Source organism: Siniperca chuatsi, linkage group LG6 (genome assembly GCF_020085105.1).
Source record: "Siniperca chuatsi isolate FFG_IHB_CAS linkage group LG6, ASM2008510v1, whole genome shotgun sequence".
In the NCBI taxonomy this organism is placed as follows: domain Eukaryota; kingdom Metazoa; phylum Chordata; class Actinopteri; order Centrarchiformes; family Sinipercidae; genus Siniperca; species Siniperca chuatsi.
The window spans coordinates 21,048,924-21,057,314 of NC_058047.1; the positions used below are offsets into that span (position 1 = coordinate 21,048,924).

Here is an 8,391-nt window from a genome sequence, read left to right on the forward strand (position 1 = left end):
TGGGCAGTGAGGCCGAGGCTAATACCAATCCGATTCCTGCTCGAACATGTGTGGTGGTCAAGTTTTTGGTTTAGAAGTGGTTATTGTGGTGATATTAACAGTAAAAGTGCAGCTAGACTCGGTTAGCTTGTTATATGGAAAACCGCTGGGTGAGCGTGGGCGTGAGAAGCTAACGCGCAATGCTTCGGTACATGTAGGTGCTGCAGGCACGGCTCCACTGGCAGTGCCGCTGAGGAGAACTCGGCTTTCTCGGTCAATATAGCACTCACTGAGGAATTTACTGCTTCAATGGACTACATATACCATCAAGACTCACTGGAAATCCACTTGAAAAGTGCCAAAGTTTCCCTTTAAGTCACAGATAATTGCCCCTTTTAATGTTTTTTTTATGTAACTGCAGTGGTGGAGGTGGCAGAGTAAGATGAGCTGTTTAACATTGGAGAATGGGAGTGGGTAGAATAGCTCTTAGTCGCAGGAAAAAGGAACAAAAACTCATTTATGGAAATAATAGATATTGATAATTATGGGAAGAAATAAAGTGGGACAATAACAAGTCTAACAAACATGGAATGGACATGTGACAACAGCACAAAGAAAGCAATATTTCCCAATGCGTACGTCCCTATACTGTACATGAAAGCATACACATGCACCTCCCACGCATCACACACTAAACTACACTCACACTTTCCACACTTGTGCCCACTCATACACATATACTACTTCACGCAGTTAGGTTATAAAAAAGCTCTCCACTCACACGCACACACACATACACTCAGTCACTCACAGCTACCTACCTCATGCCCCTGTGGCTCAGCTGGCATCGCTCATACTCTGTGAGCTGTTACAAAACAAAAGGTCTCCATCCCTCCATCTCCAAACATTACTCACTGCTCTCACAGAGAGGATGCTGTGTGTACATATAGTGGGCTGCTCTATTCAACATTTCTGGCAATAGGAAGGACGTGTGGGCCATTTTTGTCTCCTGGAGGATATGTAATGTGAACAGGAGAAAGCCACCTACTGAGGACACATGGAGTGTTATAGTGACAGTGAATACAACCATTGTGAAACCAACTATTATAAACTCTCCCTGTTCCTTTTGTGTGAATCCTTTTTTTCTCTATTGGCTGAAGACAATTTCAACCAAGGTTTTTTAAATGTTTTTATTATGTAGTGTGTTTCTGTGTTTTGTCACAGGTAGGTTGGAGGGAAAACTCACATTTTCTTGTTGGTGACATGCTTTCATTGGCAACTGACTGTTCTATCAACTCATTTTTAGGTATCCATACTGAAAAGTGTCTACAGAATGTCATTTTGAGGCCACTGCATCATTTAAAAGTCATTTCTGATGCAGGGAATGGAGGTCTGTAAAGGTGCAGTTCCACCATTATTCTGAGTTTAAAATGGATTTTGATATTCATGAATGACAAACTTAATATTCATACTAGTCGGGAGGGTGAATCTGAATGAGTGTTTCCACCAGGCCCTAATTAAGACAGAGAAGCTCCATTACATTGTGTGTGTGTGTCATGAGTGGACTGATTGAAATGTGTGAAAGAGACACATTCCATAATGAGAAGATTCTAGTCACGACCCCAGTTTTTTTGTCACAGAGCGCCTGCGCAACACACACACACACACACACTCATACACATCATTTGTCAGTGTGTCCTTTGTAGATCTGTGGGCTTGTTTTTTATCTACTAACAAGCTGTCAGAGGGTTGATGTGTTGTCTTTGTCCCTGCTGCTGAGTTGGTGATAGCAAAAAATTAAAATGTCAGGATAACACTTTATTCTAGAGTGCATGGAGAAATTTTAGTTGCAGAAGGAGTGAAAGTCAAAGAACGATATGTATCAAATCTTATAATAAACATATCAATTATCAGACTTTTCGTTTTCTTGTCCTTTCTTCTGGATGTTTGCTGTGTTGTGGGGAAGAGGAGGAGGACGAAGATGAGGCCTTCTCTGGGGAGAATGATGTCATTTACCCCCCATATGAGCGTGTGCTGTATAAGGCTGAGCCCTGGAGAGTAATTAGAGGGTAAGGGCAGAGGAGGGGCTTAGAGTCTTCAGAGTGACACAACAGATTTCAGCAGGTGACTGAAAGCAAACACCATTGGTATGTTATTAACAAAACAATTTATTATTTGTGCATAATAACCCTTTATGATTTATTATTACTTATACTAATTTATTATTGCATGAGATAAACACACAAAAAAAGAAAATATAGACAAAAGATGGCTGTATGTGCATACCCACCCATTTAAATATAGTTATTGTAGTATGGCAGTATGATTAACAAAATTATTCCTTAGTTTTTATGCCTTCCTTTTTCAGTTTTAAGCAGTTATGGAAGTGCCACTTTGTTCTACATCAATTAGAATATCTTAAACATGTAAAACATGAGTGCTGAGATTAAAGAGGTGGGGCTAAGATCTTAAAATTAGGGAGCTGTGTAGGTTGGCTGTAAATAAGATAAGTCTAATTATCTAATTATGTCCAATTATGCCAGATTACCACAGTCAAACTAAAGGGGTGTATATACTGTAAAATCACATACCCATTAAAATCAGTAGATAAAGTCAGTCAAGGTTGCACACTGAATGTGGAACCTGGGAGAGACTGGTGTGTGTTGGTGGGAAGCCAGTGAGGGATCATGTTTTTGTTGCTGCGCTAGCAAGTCCTACTAGTTGGTCATGGTGGCTTTGTGTAGTTTTGTGGGAGCTGGGGTGGGATAGTTTGAATCACACTGTGACTAAAGGTATGTTTTGTCACTTTAAGTACATAATAACACTTTCAAAGGTGACAAATGACAGGGTACAGAAATTGAATTGCAAGACACGGCACCGTACTGTTCCTGTACTGCACCAGTGACAAGTTATTGTATAAAGAAGGTCTAATACTGCTGTATTTATTTAGAGTGCTGCAGTTGTGACAACCACTTGCAAAGGGGTAACAATATTATTAAAAAATTTTGTTATGGACATTTAGATGTTTTAAGATGGCTAATCCCTTTCAATTTATATTTGGTATTCGCCACCATCACAATTTATCATTGAGCTCAAATCTTGAGACAAATTATGATTTGAATGAACAAAATGCTGAGCATTTATTGAACAGATAAAATAAATTAGTGAGCATTAGTGAGTGTTAGCATATTAGCTAAGGAAGATTCCTGGAAAGAACTATGCAATTTGGTACTATTTATGGGAATGAATTTAATTGAAAGAATTGTTACATTTAAATTTTCATTTCTAATTCATGAATTATCGGAAACGTATTCTTCATATACAGTACATTGATTTGTATGCTTGCCTGTAGACAACATATTTTTGCATGTTCAGCAGACCTGCTGTGCACTGACTAAAAGACTCTCTGTTCATGCTAGCAATGAATTTGAATCAACTAATTAGAAGTGTACCAACTGAACACTGTCTGTGTACTTTCCCTATAATTAGTACCAAATCCAGGAAACGTCCGTGGAAATGATTTGAAAATTACAGACCCATAAAAGTTATTAGGTAGTATCTTACCATCTTGCCAGTATGCACTATATTGAACTTTAAATAGTTTTGAAACTTATATTTCAAGCACTTTGTTAAATTTACCCAGTGATGTAGAAGCATGACCTGCTTCAATGTGAAACAGTGTGTGATGCTGTTCAGGATGATACTGTAGTTGTGTCAGCAGCTATGGCCTGAAGAGGGATTTGCAGGCTGACTAACAGAAGGTGCTAGCAGCACTCAATATGTCATTGTCTCTTGTTTGGCTAATTGCAGCATGTTGCCAGTGTCAGCCCTCTAGCAAGCCAACACACACACACACACACGCACACACACACACACACACACACACACACACACACAACACACACACACACACACACACACACACACACATAGTGATCATTCATGACTGAATGCAGAATAAAAATGCATGATCTCACATTAATTTGTGTGGGCTAAAATGCAGATTTTACTGTATTTAATCTATGGTGGTCAAACTATTTCTAAAAAAGTTATTATCATTTGCATTGTTTATGTGAGTTTCAGCACAATGAAACAATTCATTTTCAGGTTTAGATTTAAATATATACACATTGTCTTTGGATCTTTAGAGCTCTGAGTACAGCAGCATCTTCAGTAAGTCCGTCTCTACTGTTATGGCTTTGTCATTCTTATGGAACAACTTTTTTCATCTTCCCTCTCTTATTGCGATGACTGGTAACAGCCTCTTCGGAGCCGTTTATAATCAAGCCTCCTCAATCGCAGACTCGGTCAGTGTGTTGCTGTGGCAGGCAGTCAGAAGTTAAAGAGAATAATCTTTTTATTCCCTGTTATTACATGTTTGTCTGACTGCACTACAGTATACAACCTACTTCTCTTTAAGTCAGACCTGTCTTTTGGGTCACAGGGGAAATTATGTCTATTTATTTATTAGCCTATCTTGTTTTATTGTGTTAGTCTTTGAATTGGAACATTTATTTTTCCATAGTGGAGTTTAATGAGCTGCCTGGAACTGTGACTGTGTCCACACAGGACCCAATTAAATTAAACATGAGGACCATCATTCTTCTCTCCCCTTCTGTGTTTTGTGTTTCTCCCACCAGAATGGAGAGGGAAATGGTCTGATTCATTTTCTATTGCCAATTAACTGTAGGTTAAGTATGTCAGACCAGAGTCTTGTGTATGTGGGGTGGGAAATTAGATTACTTCCTCTTCCAATTTGAAGTGAGGACACATTATTTTAACACATTTTAGGGACTGTACACAAATTATTAGGGGGGGTGGGGGGGTGGGGGTCAGAAAGGGGGAAGGGTTATGTATTTCTTCTTTTTGCTGAGGGGAGGGCAGTGTGACTTTTTGGGGAGAACAGAGAAAGGTCTTTTTTATTTTTTAACAATCACAATTTGTATTTCAGCATTAAAAAGAGGGATCAAATAGTCACAAGTGATAGTTCTAATGTGCACAGGTGTGCTTTGCCATATGCAGAGGACAACAACCCTGTCTCTGTTTCAGTGATTTATTTTTCCCATCACACTAAATGATATCTTTTAGTCATTTTCCCATTCACCTTCTTCTGCATCATAACAAAATATTTTTGGAAAAAGTTAAATGTGTCATATATAGTCCCCTCTTAGTAAAAGGGAGTGAATAGGTAAATTTATGGCAAACATAACAAAAGGCTGAATTTGAATTTTATCAAGTTCAGCCTTTTGCTATGTTTGCCATAAATTTGGAGATTGCTAATTCCGCTTATAATTTGTGCATTGATGGTTATTGTCAAAATGATTAGCCAATAAATATATTAAGGCTTAAATTAGATAACACCATCTTACATTCGATATGCTTTGGCTTTGTTTTAGGTATTAATGGTGGAATAAGTTGTACCAACCCAGTACTATATTTTGAAATATGAAAGGGAGGGTGTTGCACTTATTTTTTATTTTTTTTACAAGTCAAGGGTAGGATCCAAATAAAAGATTAATAATGCAGGGGAGACTCCCCCTCTCCTCCTCAATAGTTTTTGTATAGTCTCTCTAACTCAATATTGCTGTCTATGATGACAGCAGTTCATCTTGTGTTCAATATTCATTATTGTCACTATATCCCTATTTACTATTCACTTCCTTTTACTAAGAGGGGGAGTTTCTTTCACATGTGCATCACTGAAAATGAATGGAAATGGTATCATAGGAAGATTTCTAGTCGTTAAACATCACATAAAGAATTAATAACTGTAACAATCAAAACTTTGGCTTATAATGAATTCTAAAGGAGTTTTAGTTTTGTGTGAGACTTTATCCTACATGACTTCTACTTACCAAGGGCATTCGAGCTTAACACCCACACACATCAGTCCACTACAGTGGAGAAGAAGCAGCCGCTGGGTTTCATACTGCAGTGCTGAGAGACACGGAGAGAGAGAGAGAGAGAAAGAGAGGTGTGGCTGTAGTCGAGAATTTTGTCTTTGTTTTTGTTAATACCTTTTGCTTTTTTGATATAGAGGCTTTTATGCCCGCTCTATGCGCCCATACACTGCCCTCTGCAACCCTGTTTCCCCTCAGTGATTTCCCGAAAACGTACATTTTCTCCCCTTTAGCTGCTGCTCCACCAGCAGTTGAAATCGCTCATTAGAGGAGAGCGTGTCTTTAGGTTGCCATAGCAACAGGGTGAGTCATTCTGCTGCAGTCAGTTTAGTCACACTCGCACTGACTGTATGTTTCCCTGTCTTCCCTTTTTTCCATCTCACTGTCCTTCTTGCCCTCCACACACACACACACACACACACACACACACACACACACACATACATAGGATACACACACACTTTCCATCCCTCTAAATCGCTTTGTTATTTTGTAAATTTCGTCAGAGCAGGACATCAAGTTCTGTCTCTCCATCATCCCCAAAGATTCTAAAATAGGCCTGCAATAGAAAGAGGGGGTGAAAGGGGATCTAAAAAAGGTGCGTGTGTGTTTGTGCACTTGCGATGTGTGTGAGAGATAGAGCAAGCTGATAATAAGGGCGAGCGGAATTTCGCTGCTCTCGCTTTGATTACTTATTTATGGATCAGGCTAATCAGTAAACCCACAGCTGAGAAGCACGCTGTGAAGGAGGCGGGGGGTGTGAGAAGAGATGAGGGAGGCAAAAAGAGGAAGGGGGCACCTAATACTCTTTTTCTTCCAGGAACACGTGTTAGCTCTGATTAAATGAGCAAAATATGTAGAAAGCAGATTCTTTTTTTTTGGTTTGATTGCCATTATGGGAAGGTATTTCCTGTTTTCTTATAATAAGACTTTGCAAGTTTACAGCTGCATCTCCCAACATTTGCGATACGCCTCTGCTTTAGAAATGAATCATCAAACACCTCATTGTCACTTAATTGTCACATAGCTGGATTGAAGACATGTTGGTTTGAAAAAGAGCTTTTGTAGTTGAAGTTGAGGTTGTCTACAGATGCTGTCTGCTCGCCTGCTTTGCGCCTGTTGCCAAAAATTCAAGGCCTGTTTTCTTATCACAACTTGTTTACTCTACTTGCCTTTGTTTGGCTAAAAAGTTATGAGGTGCATTTGATAATACTCTGTACTGTATAATACCCTTATGGTAAGTTTCCATTTCATGTGCAACCGGCATCCGATGGTGGATTGAAGACTGAGGCCGATTGCACCATTACAAAGTGATTTTTATCTGAGTAAGCTTTTTCAATTTCAGAAGTAAATCAGCTTCATGGATTCTGCTATGAGGCTTATACTTTGTTGGGTCTGAAAACAGTTGCTCACACTGTGTGAAACAAAACTCTTCAACTTTTACCATACTGTTATTGTCACTAAATATGCAATAATCAGTGTCAAATATAAGACAGGATCTGATTTTGATCTAATAATAACAATAATAATAATAATAATAATAATAATAATAATACATTTTATTTATAGAGCGCTTTTCAGGGTACTCAAAGACACTTTACATAAGTTAAAATGGTCATATAAAGCAACACACTAAAAACATATAACACACAACATTAGATCTGCCATTACTCCATATCAACTGCTGTTTGTTTGCATGTATTTCACACACATGAACACTATACAACCACATCTCAATATACTTCACAGCCATGTACAACATTTTTAATAGCAGCTCTCAAATATTGGAGCAATTGGCACAAACTTTGGTACAGACAATTCACTTTATTTATATATATTAATAACTGTAATAACTTTGGTGATTGCCTTCATCAGGTCATCATACCTAGGTTTAAATACCTAAATACCAGCAAAACATATGACAAAACGTATGACATTCCCATCATCTACAGCTGTAATTTGTGTTTGGCACTAATTAGCAAATGTTAGCATGCTAATACACTAAACACAGTGACCATGGTAAACACTGCTTGCTAAACATCAGCATGTTAGCATTGTCATTGTAAGCATGTTAGCATGCTTGCGTTAGCATTTAGCTCAAAGCACTGTGTGCTAGCATGGCTGTAGACTCTTTAGCCTCGTTTCTCCTTTGTTGAACCTGCAATATCTGATATTTTGGCCACTTGGGGGCAGTTGAAACAAGTGGTAAACACAACATTAGAATAACATCATGTTTTGAACTGACAAACTTTTTAGCAAACAGTTGCTTATTTACACATCCAGCAATTACGGATCATTCATTTGGAGTCGTGTTTCTGTCCAGCTGATGATGCTAAATGCTTCACTAGCTAGTTGCTAACTGTGCCTGTCTGCTGTTCGGTGCTGAGCAGGTAGTGTACATTTTTTTCACTGAAAACAACTGCCTGCTGTGGCCGAAAACGATACTATGAGAGCGGTGAGAGTGAACCAAAACAGTTAAGTTGTGGACAGGACAGCTAAACAATGAGCTGAA

General features: G+C 38.6%; 1 long non-coding RNA gene across 1 annotated transcript; it reads right to left on the minus strand.

Annotated features, from left to right (window-relative positions):
* Positions 1–1,189: 1,189 nt before the first annotated feature.
* Positions 1,190–6,232, minus strand: LOC122877863. Its single transcript, XR_006378368.1, has 3 exons — positions 6,097–6,232; positions 5,835–5,916; positions 1,190–2,030 (listed from the first exon to the last, which is right to left on the minus strand). It is a non-coding gene; the product is annotated as an uncharacterized LOC122877863 (long non-coding RNA).
* Positions 6,233–8,391: the final 2,159 nt, after the last annotated feature.